The sequence below is a fragment of the Rhineura floridana genome, chromosome 5 (assembly GCF_030035675.1).
Source record: "Rhineura floridana isolate rRhiFlo1 chromosome 5, rRhiFlo1.hap2, whole genome shotgun sequence".
Taxonomy (NCBI): Eukaryota; Metazoa; Chordata; class Lepidosauria; order Squamata; family Rhineuridae; genus Rhineura; species Rhineura floridana.
Window position 1 is genome coordinate 112,988,226 of NC_084484.1, and position 17,172 is coordinate 113,005,397.

The following is a 17,172-nucleotide window of genomic DNA, read 5'->3' on the forward strand; positions in this document are numbered from 1 at the left end:
TTTGGTTGTACAGTGGTGTTTTGTCCAAGTGACAAACCTTTTACTTGTGTGTGTGTATATATAGAGAGAGAGAGTACATAGCTTATCTTACAAACCTTCATTTATTATCACCAATACCAGTTTCATGATAGCTTTTAGCCATATGCATTGTTTACTACAGAGTGTTAAGAAGCAAGCACTATAATTTTCAAACAGCATGAAATCATGACATTCTTTCCAAGCCAGCTAAATTTTGTATCTATAAAAAAAAAGGTCAAAGGACAACAGCAGTTTTTGTAAAACAAACTTGAACTTTCTAAACAACAACTCTCCCTTTTGTACTGTGAAGGGAGGATGGCTGTTTCCTGTCACAAGGCCTCAGCAGAAGATAGCATTTTGAACTAAGATAGCCTGGATAAGCTTTCGTCTCAGTTAAAATAATAGATGCAAAAAACAGTATTGCATATAATAGTTATCACCATATTGTCTAAAAGTCCTATCCAACATTATCTAAGATGTTGGATAACATACACAGAATACTGATATGCCATGCCACAAATATATGCATGATATCATGTTAAAAACTTAGAATGTAGGTGAAACAGAAAAGAGAAAACATAATGTTTCATTTTTAAAGACATCAATTGCTTGTGAAACCAAATACAATGTGGAAAAAAAGAGCGAATGCCTGAATGCATATTTATGCTGAATGTCAGAACCACAATGAATACTTTACTGGCAATTATAATATCATGCCATACTGACATTTACAGGCAAATTTCAAGAACTGCCAAATGCCCTTCTCAATTACCAAATTTAATCTAATATCTAAGTAAATATTGTCATTTTCTAAATCATAGTAATAAATCCTGAAGGCAAAAATATGTGATATCAGTAAATGTCAAGAACATCCAAGTGCCTTCAAAAATTCTAATTTATTATCATTTGCAACATTTAATGGAAAACATTAAAACAAAATGGTCAGAATTATGCCTTATTTTCACTGAGTTGGTAAACTTACATTTCAGCTGCACCTCTTCAAACTGAAGGCAGGTGGTAGCTGTTTTGTGTGAAATCTCTGTGAGAAAACATCCCTGCACATAAACAAGCATCTTAGAAAAAGACTAGGGTCTAACTCTTCTTCCTGATGTCTAAGTTTTGATGTGGAGTATATTTTTTTCATGCAGTAGCAATCAATCATATGGGCTTCACCTTCTAAAGTGAAACAATCCAGAAACAAGTTTACTACCTCTATGAGAACTAGACCCATGATATTAGTATCAATTTGTTATATACTTTTAAAACACTTTTTTCATAGTTTTAAATAAAGCACTTTAAAGCAAGTTGATTGCATTTGGGATGCAACTCAACTCGTTGGTGGGTTTGCATGGGGTTAGATAGAGAAGGGATCCCCCAAGCTTCCTAGACTGTCTTTCTGACCTAACCTGTGCTGACCTTCCTTCAGGTGTGTAAACCAATACTCTTGGACTAGAAGATGTTTAAGATAGGGCCTCATAAGGTCTGTTGTATTGTTCTATGGTCCTATTCTTAATGTTTTAAATTGTCTGGGTATCTTAAGTGTATGTTTCATGGTTTTAATGTCACGAATAGTTTAATTCTATTTTAATTGTATATTTTTGTATGTTTTTTTACCTATGCGTAGTTTTTATTTGTAAGCCACCCTGAGTTCCAGTTTTGGAAAAAGGACGGGGTAAAAATAAAGATTCATTCATTCATTCTTGGGCTATTTCTTCTTCTTTGTCCCACCTTGGGAGAGATTTTTCTGCCTCTCTCTCCTACAGAGATCAAAAAGCTCTTTGCATCACTAACTTTAATTAGCTAGAACTTGGATTTTTCCTATCCAGTATGAATTCCCTATAATAAACTAAGCTTTCTTATTCTTTTTTAAACCCAGAGTTTCAGTGTGCTTACATCTAGGGAAAGGTGGGCTCCTTTCACTAAGATTCACACACAGGGCAGAGGGAGGGAGGGGGGATAGAGCAGGCAGGAGGGGGAGGGGAGGAGGGCAGGTTTGATCATTTGCATGCTTATTGAGTTCAGTGGGATGTACTCCTGTGCAGTCATACTTAGGATAGGTGAAACTGACCATGAGGGAGGAGGAGACAGGGAAGAGGAAGGGAGGGCTGGAGTGGACAGGGAAGAGAAAGGGGGAGGAGCAGAAGAAAGGAGGAGGAGGGGAAAGGAGAGGGGAGGGGAAAGGAGAGGGGAGGGGGAGGAGAAAGGGGAAAGGCAGGTCTGATCATTTGCATGCTTGTTCAGTTCAATTGGATTTATTCCCATGCAATCATGCTTAGGATAGGTGAAACTTACCTGGGGGAGGAGTAGAGAGGGGGAAGAGTAGAAAGGGGGAGGAAAGGGGAGGAAGGGTAGGGTTAGGGAGGGGGAGGAGATTGGGTGGGTGGGCGGGCACTGGGCAAAGGGAAAGCCCCTTTCCTTTCCAAAAGGAAAACATTGTTAACAATATCATTATTTTTTGGATTGCCCCCACATTTTTACTCTACAGCAAGCACATGTAGTCTCCTACCCAGATTTAAACCAAAGGTGTCCCTGGTCATATCCATACCACACATTTATTCCACATTAAACAGTCATGGCTTCCCTCAAAGAATCCTGGAAAGTTTGTGAAGCGTGCTGAGAGTTGTAGTTTGTAGTTTGTGAAGCGTGCTGAGAGTTGTTAGGAGACGCCTTATTCCCCTCACAGAGCTACAATCACCAGAAGAGGGGCTGACTATTAAACCACTCTGGCCACTGGAACTTTGTCAAGGAAATAGGGGTCTCTTAACAACTCTCAGCACCCTTCACAAACTACACTTCCCAGGATTCTTTGGGGGAAGCCATGACTGTCTAAAGTGAAATAAAGGTCTGACATGGGTGTGTCCCCCTGATTAGCCAAGCCAAGCAGCTGTCAGTCTGGCTTTTAGAACACTGACACTTGATTCCAATGTTAAATTACTTAAATTAATGAAAAATTAGCCAGGCTTTTTTTTACCTTTAAAATGCAGAAGATGAAGGTCAGAGTATGGGGTAAGGTCAGGAATAGGATTACAGGTACTCTGTGAACATGGCTGATTTTTAATTAATTTCAACAAATTATGAGACCACTAACAGAAAAAAGTTCAGCAGGGGTCTGGATTTGTTTTCTCTTGTTTTACACTTTGAACTCTAGATTCTCTCAATTTGTGTATCACTATGAAAACTTAAAGGATTAAGCAAGCGTTTCTGAGTTCAGGACTATAAGTTTTGTAAGATTTTGTTTTGAAATGAGCTTATGGGAAGCAGCAGAATGGCATGGGGGATATTTTCAATTTAACATGGCGGAATGTGAAAAATCCATGCTGGTTATAGTATACATAGAAGGTTACACAGGAGCAGGTTCTCAGTCTTAACCAAAAGAGCACACATACCTTGATCCTATAAACTATATTGTTAGAGGGTGGTATACAACTAAACAGTTCCACTAGGGCAAGCACTTCTGGTTTTGCAACAGAACTTCCCCTTCTTCTCCTCTTCCTATGCACACCCCCAGAACATATTTTGGAAGCGTGAAGGGAGGGGAGCGGAGGGGTGAGGAAGTTCCATTGTGCAGCCCAAAGTGCAGAACTGTTGAATACTGCCCATAGAATTTTACTTTTCCTATATTAAAAAGATTAAGACAAATCCTAATAATATACTTTACTCTTTCCATGGGAATATATTTCATAAAGTTACAAAACAGGCATGCAAAAATATGCAGCCTAATGGAACTGTATAATCACTGCAATGCATTTTGAAGCTCAATAGTAACAATTTGCAAAATAGCTACAATCATAAATGATATAATAAGTGCTTTTCACATTAATGTTACAGCATAATCAAAGCAATAAATTTAAATAACTAAATGCTTTGTCAATCTAGCTTTAGTCATTAAGAAAGCATGCATATTTTAGTAGTTTGTTATTTATAGCACATACAATTAAACTGATGGTAATTTCAGTAAACAACTTTATATACATGGTCTTGATAAGACCACTATGACTCTCTACATATTCTTTAATTTATCTACAGAAATATTTCTATACTGCCTATAACAATCTGTTTCAAGGCAGTGTGCACATTAAAATAACAAAAAAATAAAATCACAATACATCAAATAAAACACAGCTGAAAACCCTACAGGAGCCACTAATTATGTTTCCAGGCCCTATTTACTGATAGATATTTGATATCTATTTCTGCTAATAGACAAATGCGGATGCTGATGAGACATAGCCACCAGGTAAGGTCACATTTGAACCAGAACTGCACCATCCATATTTCATGCCATGAACTACAAAGCTAGATCATCATCCCACAGTGTTTTATGGTTAACTGCCCACCTATCTAGGCAAAAACATTTGCAATTTATTGAAGAGACAGGATGATGAGAAAGAAGTCAAAAACATTCAGCCCTACCCCATGAAAAAAATCAAGCAGAAAACAACATAAAAGTTAAAAACTATACATTCTATAAGTACCAAATAACATTTTAACAGCATTTGCTATTGTTTAATGCCAGATCAGTACACAATATGACCACAGTCATCCATGATTTGACCATTGATGAGGGTTCTGATTTGCTGTGCATTTCTGAGACCTAGATGAATGACTTGGGAGGAGTTGATCTGACCCACCTTCGTCCACCTGGATACTTGGTGCAACACCAGCAAAGGCTGTATGGATGGGTGGGGGGGAGAGTTGCTGCAGTCCACGGAACTTCCATCTCTGTCACCAGGAAACCACTCTGTCTTGGAGCTGGCTGTGAGGGCTTGCACCTGGTGTCGGGCCAAGGAGACAGTAAACTAGGGTTGCTGCTGGTGTACCGTCCACCCTGCTGCCCAGCAGCTTCTCTGACTGAGCTGGTGAAGACCGTGTCGACTGTGGTACTGGAGGAGCCCAGAACAATAAACCTGGGTGATTTCAATGTCCATGCTGAGGCTGCTTCTAGTGTTCCAGCTGGGGACTTCATGGCCTCCATGATGACCATGGGGCTGTCTCAAGTTGTCACCAGTCCAATACATAGGGCAGGACACACCCTCAATTTAATTTTTGCTCCAGATGGAGAAAGGGGTGTTCTGGAGATGGGAGGGTGGACGTCACACCACTTTCATGGTCAGACTACTTCCTGGTGAAGTTTAGACTTGCAGCTCCAATCCTCTCCTGCAGGACTGGTGTACAGATTAAGATTGTCCACTGCAAGGGACTAATTGAATCCATTGGATTCTTGAATGCCCTGGGGGAGTTCCCAGTAGACAGAGCAGGTGACTCTGTTGAAGTCCTTGTCATGTCAGTTGCCCCCGAGTGCCCTCTCTGGCATTGTGGAGCCTGGTTTGCACCTTGGTACACCAGTGAACTAACAGCAATAAAACAGTCTGGATGACAGCTAGAGCCAAGTGGTTAAAGAAGTGCTGTGAAGCTGATTAGGCATGACTAAAACATCATAACTGCCTACTTTGTGGCAGTGAGGGCAGCAAAGAAGGCCCACTTCTCTGCCTCCAGAACCTTTCCATATTGTCAGCGGTCTGACAATTCCAGAAAATGGGTTTTTAGACCCTTTGGAGGCCCACTGTGAATTGTTTACAAGGCACTTTGAGGGTAAAGTTGCTTGCCTCTGTAGCAATCTTGAGGCCACATCCACTGTAGTCCCCAGTGAGGTGTCCAATGTAATGTCTGCTGCACGTTCTTGGGATCAGTTTCAGTTATGTGGCCTGATGACATGGACAAGGTGCTTGTGATGATGCAACTAGCAATGCGTCCCCTCAACCCTTGTCCTTCTTGACTTATTAAAGCTTGCAGAGAGGGTATGACTGAGTGGATCCAGGGTGTGGTCAACACATATTTGTGGGATGGAGTGGTCCCAGCCACCCCAAAAGAGGTGGTGCTCTGACTGTTCCAGTAAATGCCCACCCTGGACCCATTGGTTTGTGTGACAACTACTGACTGGTTGCAAATACCCCCTTTTTACGAAAGGTGATTGAGAGGGCTGTGGCACCACAAATTGCAAGTACATATGAAACTGATTATCTTGATCCACTCCAATCTGGGTTCAGGCCTGTTTATGGCACTGAATCATCCTTGGTTGCCCTGATGGATGACCTTTACTGGGACAAGAACAGGGAGAGTGCAACCCTGTTATTCTTACTTGATCTCTCAACGGCTTTTAATACTATTTATTATGGTAGCCTTCTGAGCTGACTTAGTGAGATGGTTATCGGAGGCACTGTTTTACAGTGCTTCTTATCTTATCTCCAGGGTCGTTTTCAGAGAATATCATTGGGTGATTGTCTTTCTGCCCCCTGACAGTTGTGCTGTGGGGTGCCACAGGATACCATCTTGCCCCAATACTGTTTAACGTCTATATGAAGCTCTTAGGAGAGGTCATCAGGAGATTTGGGGTGAGGTGTCAGCAGTACACTGATGATACCCAGCTCTATTTCTCTGAAGCATCTGAATTGGGAGAGGCCATGCAAGCCCTAGAATGGTGCCTGGACTTGGTGGTGGACTGGATGTGGACCAATAAACTGTGTATGAATCCTAGCAAGAAGGAGGCACTGTAGGTCGGTGGTTCCCAAGTTTGCATAACTGATCAATTGCCTGCTTTGGATCGGGTCGTACTCCCTCTGAAAGAGCAGGATTGTAGTCTAGGGGTGCTCCTGGATCCAACCATGTTGCTAGAGGCCCAGATGACCTCTGAGGCTAGAAGTACCTTTTACCAGTTTTGGCTGGTAAGACGTCTGCAGCCAATTTCTGGACCACTGTTGTCTATGCACTCGTAACCTCCAGGATGGACTACCGTAATGTGCTCTATGTGGGGCTGCCCCTGAGGTTGGTCCAGAAGCTGCAGCTCATGCAAAATGTAGTGGTGTGACTGCTCACTGGAGCAGGGTATCACCTACATATTACCCCACTGCTGAAAAAATTGCACTGGCTGCCCATTAGCTACTGGGCCAAGTTCAAGGTTCTGGTTTTGGTGTACAAAGCCCTATACAGCTTGGGACCAGGATACCTGAAAAATTATCTTGTCCCTTATTAGGGATGGGATTCACTGCACGGTGCTGATCAGCAAGTATTTTGATAGTCCGTTGTTTCCTTACTGGTCCGTCCTTTTTTTGTTTCCGCTTTCTCTGGTGTTTGCCAATTGGATCTGCTGCACACGGTTTTGGGTGATTCGATCTGCAGGGGTTTTTTTGGGTTGCAAAAATTACGTAATTGTTTTCGTAGATACATATGTAAATGACAGCATTCCACGTAGCTTTTTGGTGGCAGAGAAAAATATTGCATAATTTTTAGGTTGCTTTATGATCTAGTTTAAGCAATGAATTCCCAGTTTATTTAAATCATTTAAAAACTCTTAGACAGGGCACGAGGACCTGCGCCAATAATTGAACAAACATCAACAACAATCTTGCTCAGAACGGCAATAGAATGTTAAAAAACACAGTCTGAGAGAGTGTGGGAGAGGCGCAGGCAGGCAGATGGCAGCGGTGCCCCCTGCACCACGAAAACATTGTCTGTCACTGTCAGTCACACAGTGACACACACACACACATTTAGCACAGAGAGAGCAAGACAGAGAGAGAGAGGCAGCCCTTGGTTAGCTCAGGACAAGAAAGGGATGGGGCAGGGCGAGGCGGGTAGCGTGGGTCAGTCTCATCATTGTAATGTTTCCCACACAAGAGATTCAGAATGCTCTGAGATATCTTGTTTGAAAAACATGACATTGCAGGATGATTTGACAATTAACATTGAAGACATATATAGCCAATTTTTGTGTTTGCATTATATTGTGTTAATAACTATTTTTGTTTTGTCATATATATAATGGGCAAATGGAAATCTTTTGGTTGACACAACATCTTAATTATGAATAAAAGTAAAATAGGGGGAGGATTTTGAAAAAAATAATCTTGCCAATTGCAATCGTGGCTGCAAAATCTGTGTCAATTACAGCCGCAGCCTGCCAGAAGAGATTGGTGCCGCTCCAAAGGGCTAGCAAACTAGCAAATTCATTCGGGATCCGGTACCAGGTTTAATTTTGTGGGATATTCTCCCCCATCCCTACCTCTTATATGCCCAGTTGATCACTGAGCTCTGCAGGTGGGGCCCTGTTCAGTACAACATAGGAGGCCTGTTCAGTACAACATAGGAAGCAGACCTTTAGTATTGTGGCACCTACCCTTTGGAATTCCCTTCCCTTAAATATTAGACAGGCACGATCTCTATTATCTTTTCAGCAGCTACTTAAGATCTTCCTCTTTCTACAAGCCTTTTAAGTAGAGACCTTATCCCAGTCTGTGTCTGTGCTGGACTTGCTTTTTAAGATGTTTTAAAAGTGTTTTAAAGATGTTTTAAAAGATAATTTGTTTTAATATGTTTTAAAATATTTTTAAATATATATTTTAAAGTCCGTTTTTAAGATGTTTTAGAGTGTTTTTAGTATATTGTTTGCTTCCTTGGGCTCCTTCTGGGAGGAAGGGCAGGATATAAATTTAAGAAAGAAACATACAAAGTCAGCTGCCTGCTCCAAATCAGCATATTCCATTAAATCCATCCCACTACTGTAGTCCTTTAATATATTTACAATGTTTTTTCAGTAGAATCTACAGTCTGTGGCAGCAGTTTCAAACCTCTACAATATTTTAAGTCCTAAGCACTATTTATATGTACATCTTCTCCAAATACAAAGTGTACAAGTATCGACAAACAGGGTTTGATTACTATTTATTTTAAAAGCAAAATATGCAATTCTGTCCTTCACATAAATTTGACATTTTGCTAGATAATATGGCCAATCAGAATTTCAAGGAGGTCCTGATACACATCTCCACAAAGGGAGGGGAGGAGAGGGAATCAAACAAGATGTAAGCAGCCAGACTCTTTTGTTCCTTGATAAATATTTGCCTTTGTCTTTTGTGATAAGGTCTGCTGCCAGCATTTCATCCTCAGAAAGACCCTGTTATTTCTGCAGAGAAAACAATTAAGATCATTGCTGATTTTGCAGCCCCAGTGTGCCAAAGGAAAAAGGAAAGAAAGCAGGTAGTTTGTGGGGAACCAAGCCAGCCTCTTTGGGTTGTAAACAGGGAAGAAAAAATGTTATGCAGGTTCCACAACAAGGAAACATCACACACACAAACACCACTGTTGGAAGTGCTGGGGAGGTATCTCCTGGAGATCCACAACTACAAGGCTATAGGAAGAGGACAGCCAAATAGCCTACAGAATCACAGCTGTGAAAGGAAGAAGGAACAAATATAGTACACCTAAAGGCTTCTGTGAGATATTCACTATAAGAAAAAAATAATAGAGCACAAAGTTATTTTAGTAAAGGTGCTGGCACTCAGCTACAAAACCATTCTCTTTCTCTTGTTGCTGATCCATCTGAATAATCCAAAATTGTAAACTAAACCAGGTCCAAGACATTTTGCTTTCCCAAGAGGCTACATCAGACAATCCAAGAGGCCCCCTCAGGACCTTGGCGACATCACAGAAGATCCTCCACTTGGGTACACCTTTTGTACAATCACTTTTTAAAATGTTGCCACTTTTTGAGACAACTGGTTTGGTTGTCTGTACAACTGGGATGTTCCCTGTTTTAAATATATTTTTGTACTACCCTGAAATTGAATGAAATTTAACATACATCCTAGTACTGTCCATGCAACAGCAACAAATTGTACAAGGTATTTTCTCTGACCATACTAAAAAAAAAGGTGTGCAGAAGTTCCCAGGTTCAATACCCAGCATCTCCAGGTAGGGCTAGGATAGGCTTCCTGCCTGAAATCCCGGACAGCCAATAGTGTGAGTCAGTATAAGGCAGTTTCCTATGTTCCTAGTAAGAGACCAAACCAAAACACAAAGTAGCCTTGAATACAGGTATTTAATACAGTACAAAAAAGGGCAATTTTCCAGAATTCAGCTCTTATACTTCTTTGCACTACATTACTCTTTCCTCACAGTGCAGTTTTGCACATGTAGAGTAGAGCTTCCCACTGGTGAATACAAACAAGTTATATTGTGAGAAATATGAATTAAGATGTTTCCACATAATACACTAAAAGTGTTTTGTGCATCTTGAGGACGAAGTTTTAACCTGGCTAGAATGTGCACAAGATTTGAAAATAAGTAGCATTCACACACATACACAGAATCAGAGAGAAAAGCAGTTTTAAATGTACGTAAAAATGAGCACATCCTTATAAACATGCATAGTTCATCCAAAGATGTATGAGTTTGTAGAGCACCTTTCAGAGCTTCAGAAGTTGCAAATATCTTCTGAAACAAGGCAATGTATGCCACTCAATGTGGTTTTTGCTCATATTTAGACATAGAAGTGACTCTTCCATGTCCACATTGGGATAATTATCTGGAAAACAATTCAGGACAATAACCATTTAATATATGCTTACCTCCCTAGAGCATTATAGGTACAATAACTCCTTTTGTCAACTGCACTATTTTCTCTCATTGTTGTGTAAGTTATTCTTGTTTTGTATTCTGTTCTACCCAAAACCAATAAAAACATTATTAAAAAAAGAAAAAGAAAGAAAAATAATGTAGAAATTAAGGATTTGATAGTTTCTCCAAATTCTTGAGGCCCATTCTAAATGTTGTTTTACAAGATCAGGGTACATATTTAGAAATAGTGCACCTTTTAAAATACAGTGCATATGCTATATTCCAGCACCAGTGACCTCATTATAACTTATTATAGATTTTAGACACGTTGGCTATTTGAACTGCTATAAACAGATCTTTCAAAGCGCTATTCTAAATGCAAGCCTTAAGATTCAGAATTCCTTTTTGCCACATATATTTTGGAAACAATAAGGATGCTGGATAATTTCTGTCTTACAATTTGTGTAAATTTCACAACTAAGGAAGCAATAAATGAAACCAGAGTGCAATGGGGTTAAGCCAATGTTATCTCAATTGATCTTCCCCACAAGTGTCGGGAAACCAAACTCCCTTAAGAGCACTAAAGGTGATAATGAATAGCAAAAAAATACCTGACTTTAGCATTAGCCTAAAGTTGACAATAAGACATTATTATGCTGGATTTTGGGCACAAATGTACGATAAATGCTGAAAGCTTTTGATACTAGAGAGGTACTTCCTGCAGTCTTATCTTTGCCTCAACAGCAGTGTTGCTATAAACAAAATGATTGTGAAGTGACAGTTTAGATATTCATAAGAATTCCCCGAGATACTCAATCAAAACTTAAAAGATCTTTTAAAATATATGGTATTCTCATAACTGTCAGGTAAAAAAAAAATGTAAGTGCCCAATAAGCTTACTGTTACACGTAATTGTAGCATGAAGCATTTCATGTTAGCGCTCTGAATGCATAAGAACACTGCATTGATATGAAGTTAGTCTTTTGAAAAAACATTTATTAGTCAAATTTAAAGAGTGCTTGCAGTAGACATTCAAGAATAGTCACAACCACATATTACTATGAAAATGTTCAAAACTAATATCAGCATCGTAGGCTGGAACAGGCAGCCTCCCATGCACCCTGCGCCATAGTGAGCAGCATTTTAAGAGGCTTAGAGAGTATGTAAGGTGGGGCAAGATTTTAAAACGAGGGACGTTTCTAAAAGAAGAGCAAGGGGAGCCATGTGCAAGTGTTTGCCTCAACACAGGAAGGCTTTTTTCATGTACAGGAGAAGGGGTTCAAACACAAGCCCCTACTGCAACATCCCAAGGCAGGTATGCTCTTCTTTAGGCCTTTGCCTGTGTGAAGGTTTCTAAGCATGTTCTGTTGAAATCCGATTGGACATGGTTCCCAATCATGGGGAGGTTTCTAAATGAGTTCAGCTGAACAGTTTGAAATTCTCTTCAGGCGTTCATCACACTAAACACACAAAAGTCCAAAGAGGTGCCTGTACACCCAGGGATGTTGGGACAGAGACTGCAAGTGTACCCCTACCCTCATACATGCACAAAGCCTTCCTGTGTTCAGGTGACTACATGAAGTTTCAGATTCTGAAACTGAGGTACTAGTGCAGCCTGAAAGATTAGGAACAGTTCATATGGTCCAGTAGTATATATCAATCATAGTAAAATCGTTCCTCCTAGGCTGTGCCAATTTAGGCTTCAAGTGGGGGTAACTGCATGTCTGAATGTTCCTCCATCTAAAAATAACTCCCTGCATATCCAAAGAAGAAGCACAGATTTAAGTGGAAATGATGGACATCAACAAAGCCATTCCATGACTACGTGATAACATCTGGGAAACATGGGCTATAAAATGCTAGTTAAAATCCGAAGTACATACTGTATATACACTGTGTGTTGTTGTTGTTGTTTAGGTTTTGGGGGCAGAAAATAACCTGCAAGACTTATGAATTATTGTATCAACAGAAAACCATCTCTTATGTCAGTGCACTTCCTTCTGTGCTTGACTTTCCTCATATACTTCTAATGTCAAGCCCTCATGTTCAACATGTCTAGCATTCCATCAGGACAATATTCAAACTAATGGAATTTGTGATTTTAAATCACCTGGTCAGTGATGGCCTCAGGTAATAAACAGGGCTGAAAATCTGCTGCCTGAGATAGATGCTTCATTTTGCCTAATGTGTGTGTTAGTATGTGTGTTAGCAAAAGGAGATGCAGCTGGGACCCTAACTAAAGGCTGTGTTTTCTCCTTCTCTCCAGGTACCTGTTTTAAACTCGTGCCTGGCAAGGGGGCAAGCCCTCAGTGTGAGCCAAAGGGCGAGAGCAAAAGGGCTCTCGTCCTGTGGCTCTCAGCTGGGGGTGAGCAGCCTGAGCACAAGATTCTGGCCTATTAAGGCTTTGATGGAGTATGCCAGCTTACTGGTGGGGAACAAAAGTATAGTCGCTGGATGGTTTCAACACAATACCTAATCAAATCCCTTCCAGGACATACAACTTGTGCTATTGCAGATCACTTTGTGCATTATACTCAGGATGATGGGGTTACCTCCTGTTGTTATGGGTGTTGTGTGGGGGTGGAATGATTGTGTGTGCTCCCTGGTGAGAGGAGGGAGCTCAAGGGGTAGAGAATGTGTAGTGTTCCCCACCTTTGGTGAGAGCATAAGTTTGGATGGTAGAAGCAGAAGTGGGAGTGATGCTGCTACCTGTACACATACACTTGTGTGGTTAGTGGGTGGGTTTGTTTGTCTTTCTGGTATATTTATGTTTTAATCTGTTAGTAGTGATCATGATTTATTATCTTAGTTATTTTAGGTTGCATTAATGTTTAAGGTTTTTTTACATGTTTTATGTTGTTTTAAATGTATAATTTGGTTTTTATGATGTTTAATGTTAATGTTAAGTTGTTAATGTTTAAGATGGTTTCTTTTAAATGTTTTCTATTGTTTTAAATGTGTAGTTTTGTTTGATTTCTTTACAACACTGGAAAACGCTTAGAGACTTCTTTTCAAGTATGAAGTGGTATACAAATCAATCAATCAATCATATTCCACACATAAACTTTGTCAATCTAACCTACTTCCCATGTTTTCCACCATGAGCTCCTTAAAGGGCTGAGATGATGATGGTGATGATTACACTTACATCCCACCTTTCCTCCAAAGAGCTCAAGGTAGCATACAAACATGGTTCTCCCCCTCCTGTTTTTATCCTCCCAGCAACCTGTGGAATAGGTTAGGTTGACATATCATTACTGGCTCTAGGCCACCTAGTGAGATTCATGACTGAGCAGGGATATGAACCATGGTCTCTCAGTTCCCACTACAACACACTGGCTGTAACCACTACACATACATAGAAATAATAAGTAAAAAATTAATTCAAATAAGGAACTGTGAAATTTTCTGCATAATTGACAAGAAACCACTGGATAATAAATGCAACTTACCATTTGTGCACTAAGCCTGATGGTTAAATAAGAACTTTGTGTTGCCAGCTACATGGGGAAATCCCTGAAGACCTAGAAAATGAAGGTAATAAGCAGTTAAAAATCGCACACATTTCTAAGCTTGATTCAAAGGCTGCTAATTTATTGGATTTTTGTTTGGATATCTTTTTTCAAGACTTCAATAAAAGGCTGGCTTAAAAGCTCAAGTGATTACTTCCATTAGAAATATCAGGGATACTATGCCTGTAAAAGCCTACATAGTTAGGGACATGAAGCATTAAGTCCTTTATTTGTTCATATGCCAAGTTTTGCATTCACAACCACCCTCCAACCTCTCTGCCCTCAACCCTGACCTGATCACGCTGTGCAGAAATAAAGAATAATTCATTCCTCACACCAGCCTATTTTGGGCCTCTTTTCTGAACAAAGATTATTTACAGTAAACAGTTATTATTTCTATGCTCAAATGACATATAATCAGCAGATAATTCTAAAGTCATTACACCAATTTTCTCATTTGGCTATTAAAAAAAAATCCTGATCTGACACACAAAACAAAATGGAGACAACAAAACAAAACAAACAAGTACCCTGCACGTTGTGAAAAGATATTTTACAGAAATAAAAACTAAGCATTCAGATTATCTCACACAAACTAAAATAATTATATATTTTATATAATTCTGAATATGATTCCAAACTGATGGAATATTATTTGGAATATATTCTTATATTCTCAGCCGCAAGCATTCAAATGATCTTGTGCAAACAATAAATATATCTATAACACTGACTGTGGAATATGACAATTGTATATTATTTAGAACACTTTTTTACATTCATTGCCACAAGATGCGGGGCTGATTACTAACCTGGCTAGCTTTTTAAAAAGATTAGACAGATCGTGTACAATAGGTCTATAAATGGCTCCTACTAGCACCAACAGGTTGTGTCCTGAGGCTTTATTGCAGCCAAAGTAGCTATTTTTCTCAGGGCTGTACTGGGAAGGAAAGGGTTAATCCTGCTCTTCCTGTGCATCTTTATCCCAATTCTGAGTGTTTCGCCCATTCCTGCTAATTTAGTGCAATTTATTTCACCCAACAAGTGGTGCATTCAGTGTTACACAAAGTCTGGCCCAAAGTGGAAGTTCCATGTTAAGAAGCTATGATCCATTAAACACCTAATGCTTGTGGCAAATAAGTGTGGCCGCCTTCATGACTTGCTTGTGCAGTTTCTGGAGGCACCTGATTAGATAATGGTTTGAATTCTGGACTAGACAAGCCACTGGTCAGATCCAGTAGTGTTCCTCTTATATTCTTATGATAGTTAAATTAATCCCTACAATAAAACACCTTGCTGTCATATTGTGTAATATCTCCAGAACAGGGGTCAGCCACATTAGACTCATGGGTCTGTTAAGGTTGACCAAGGCTTTTACTCCAGAAAAGTCAGAGCAGATTAGATTTGCCAAATAGAGGTAGAATGATGTATGGATACATTGTTAGAAGGCTAGACAAGCCCCACAGACTTTAAATTGTCTGCCCTTGATTTACAGAATCTCTCAAATTACAGCTGTTAGTGAAATAAAACATACCTAACAATGTATTTTCCTAAAAGTTAAAATAAAAGAAAGCCTTAAAAAGACATGTAGAAACAAAAATAAGCAATGTAATTCATGACCATTTGTTTTTAAGGAGCCTTTCAAAACAAAATACTTGGTTTGTTTGTTTTGGTTCACACTCAACAGGAAATTTGGCAGAAGGGGCCTACAAAAATCCAAAGAGGAAGAAAAATCAAAGGTGGGAAAACATTTCTGCTTGCAATGGAAATTTTTATTCAGAACCAACACCTCTGACTGCATTGTGAAAGGCCAACTGCTTTTTTTAATGACCCATACAGGATGTTAACAACAACACATAACATTAATGATTTATATCCACAAAAAGTCATTAAGGTGCTTCTTTGATTCTTCATTTTACTTACCCTGTCAATAAAGTGCTTTGTTAAACTCTTATGCTGGCCTCTTCAGGATAAAAAGGAGGTGGTGGTGGTGGAAATAACAACAAAATGGGGTTGGGGGAGATGAGATTACACAGTGTACTAAAATAAACATAATGTGGTATCTCTAACTCACAGTCTCCCTGTAACTGATAGACAGCATTTAATGAATGTCCAGATATATGCTTTTCTCTTCAATTAAATCACAGCATGATTTTGACTGTAGGTTCTCTCACAGAATCCCACCACAATGGAAATAGCACAGATCATTCATTGTAAATCTTATTATCCTCCTTGAGCTAACAAAGATAATTAAAGTGGCCCACACAAGGAAAACGGCAAGACCATAAACATAGCAGACAAGGCAGCAATAGTCTAGCAGACAAGGCAAGTAATTAAAGTAGTTAATTTCCGAAACAAAAAAAGCAAGTCCATAAACTTGTTGGCAATTCAAATCTGTTCTTAAGAACTGCTCTTTTCTTAAAGCAAACATCAGTAGGCAGTGGGAGGGGGAGATGAGTAATCAGAACTCCATTAGATGCTACATGACACATCCATGAAACAATCACCTACTTGCTCCTAAAGAAAACCATGCAGTGCCTTTGAAAGACCAATGGTCGCCCCATATTTCTAAAATTTCATGGTTAAGTACAAAGAGCACAATTAAAGAAGCAGGAGACTGTCATCAACTTAAATTCATCACAATACATTTTCACATGTATACATGCATACAATACTTGCTATCAAATCAGAAACAGGGAACCTGTGGCCCTTCATATATTATTGGACTACAACTCACACGATCCCTCATTGTTGAACATGCTGGCTGGAGCTGATGACAGTCAGAGTCCAATATAATCTGGAGGCCACAGGTTCTCCATCTCTACATTAAATACATTTCTATTTTATCATATGGAGTTTTAGTCCCTTCAGAAGCCCATTGTAAATTGTTTGCAAGGGACTTTGAGGGTGAAGTTGCTTGTCTCTGAGGCAATATTGATGCCCCATCTACACCTACTGAAGTCCCCAGTGAGTTGTCTAGTGCAATGTCTGCTGCAGCTTCTTGAGATCAGTTTCAGATGTGGCCTGATGACGTGGACAAGGTGCTTGTGACAATGCGGCCAGCAACATGTCCCTTCGACCCTTGCCCTTCTTGACATTAAAGCTTGCCGAGGAGCTATGACCAAGTGGATCCAGGATGTGATCAATGCGTCTTTGAGAGAGAAAATGGTCCCAGCTGCCCCCAAAGAGATGGTGATACAACAATTCATGAAGAAGCCCACCCTGAACCCATTGGTCTGTGTGACAACTA

General features: G+C 39.8%; 1 long non-coding RNA gene across 1 annotated transcript in view; it reads right to left on the minus strand.

Annotated features, from left to right (window-relative positions):
- LOC133385258 (uncharacterized) overlaps positions 1-17,172 on the minus strand; it is a 308,573-nt gene that overhangs the window by 250,684 nt on the left and 40,717 nt on the right. Inside the window, exon 2 of the long non-coding RNA XR_009762837.1 lies at positions 13,863-13,934. This is a non-coding gene — a long non-coding RNA (uncharacterized LOC133385258). The remainder of the gene's footprint in view (positions 1-13,862; positions 13,935-17,172) is intronic.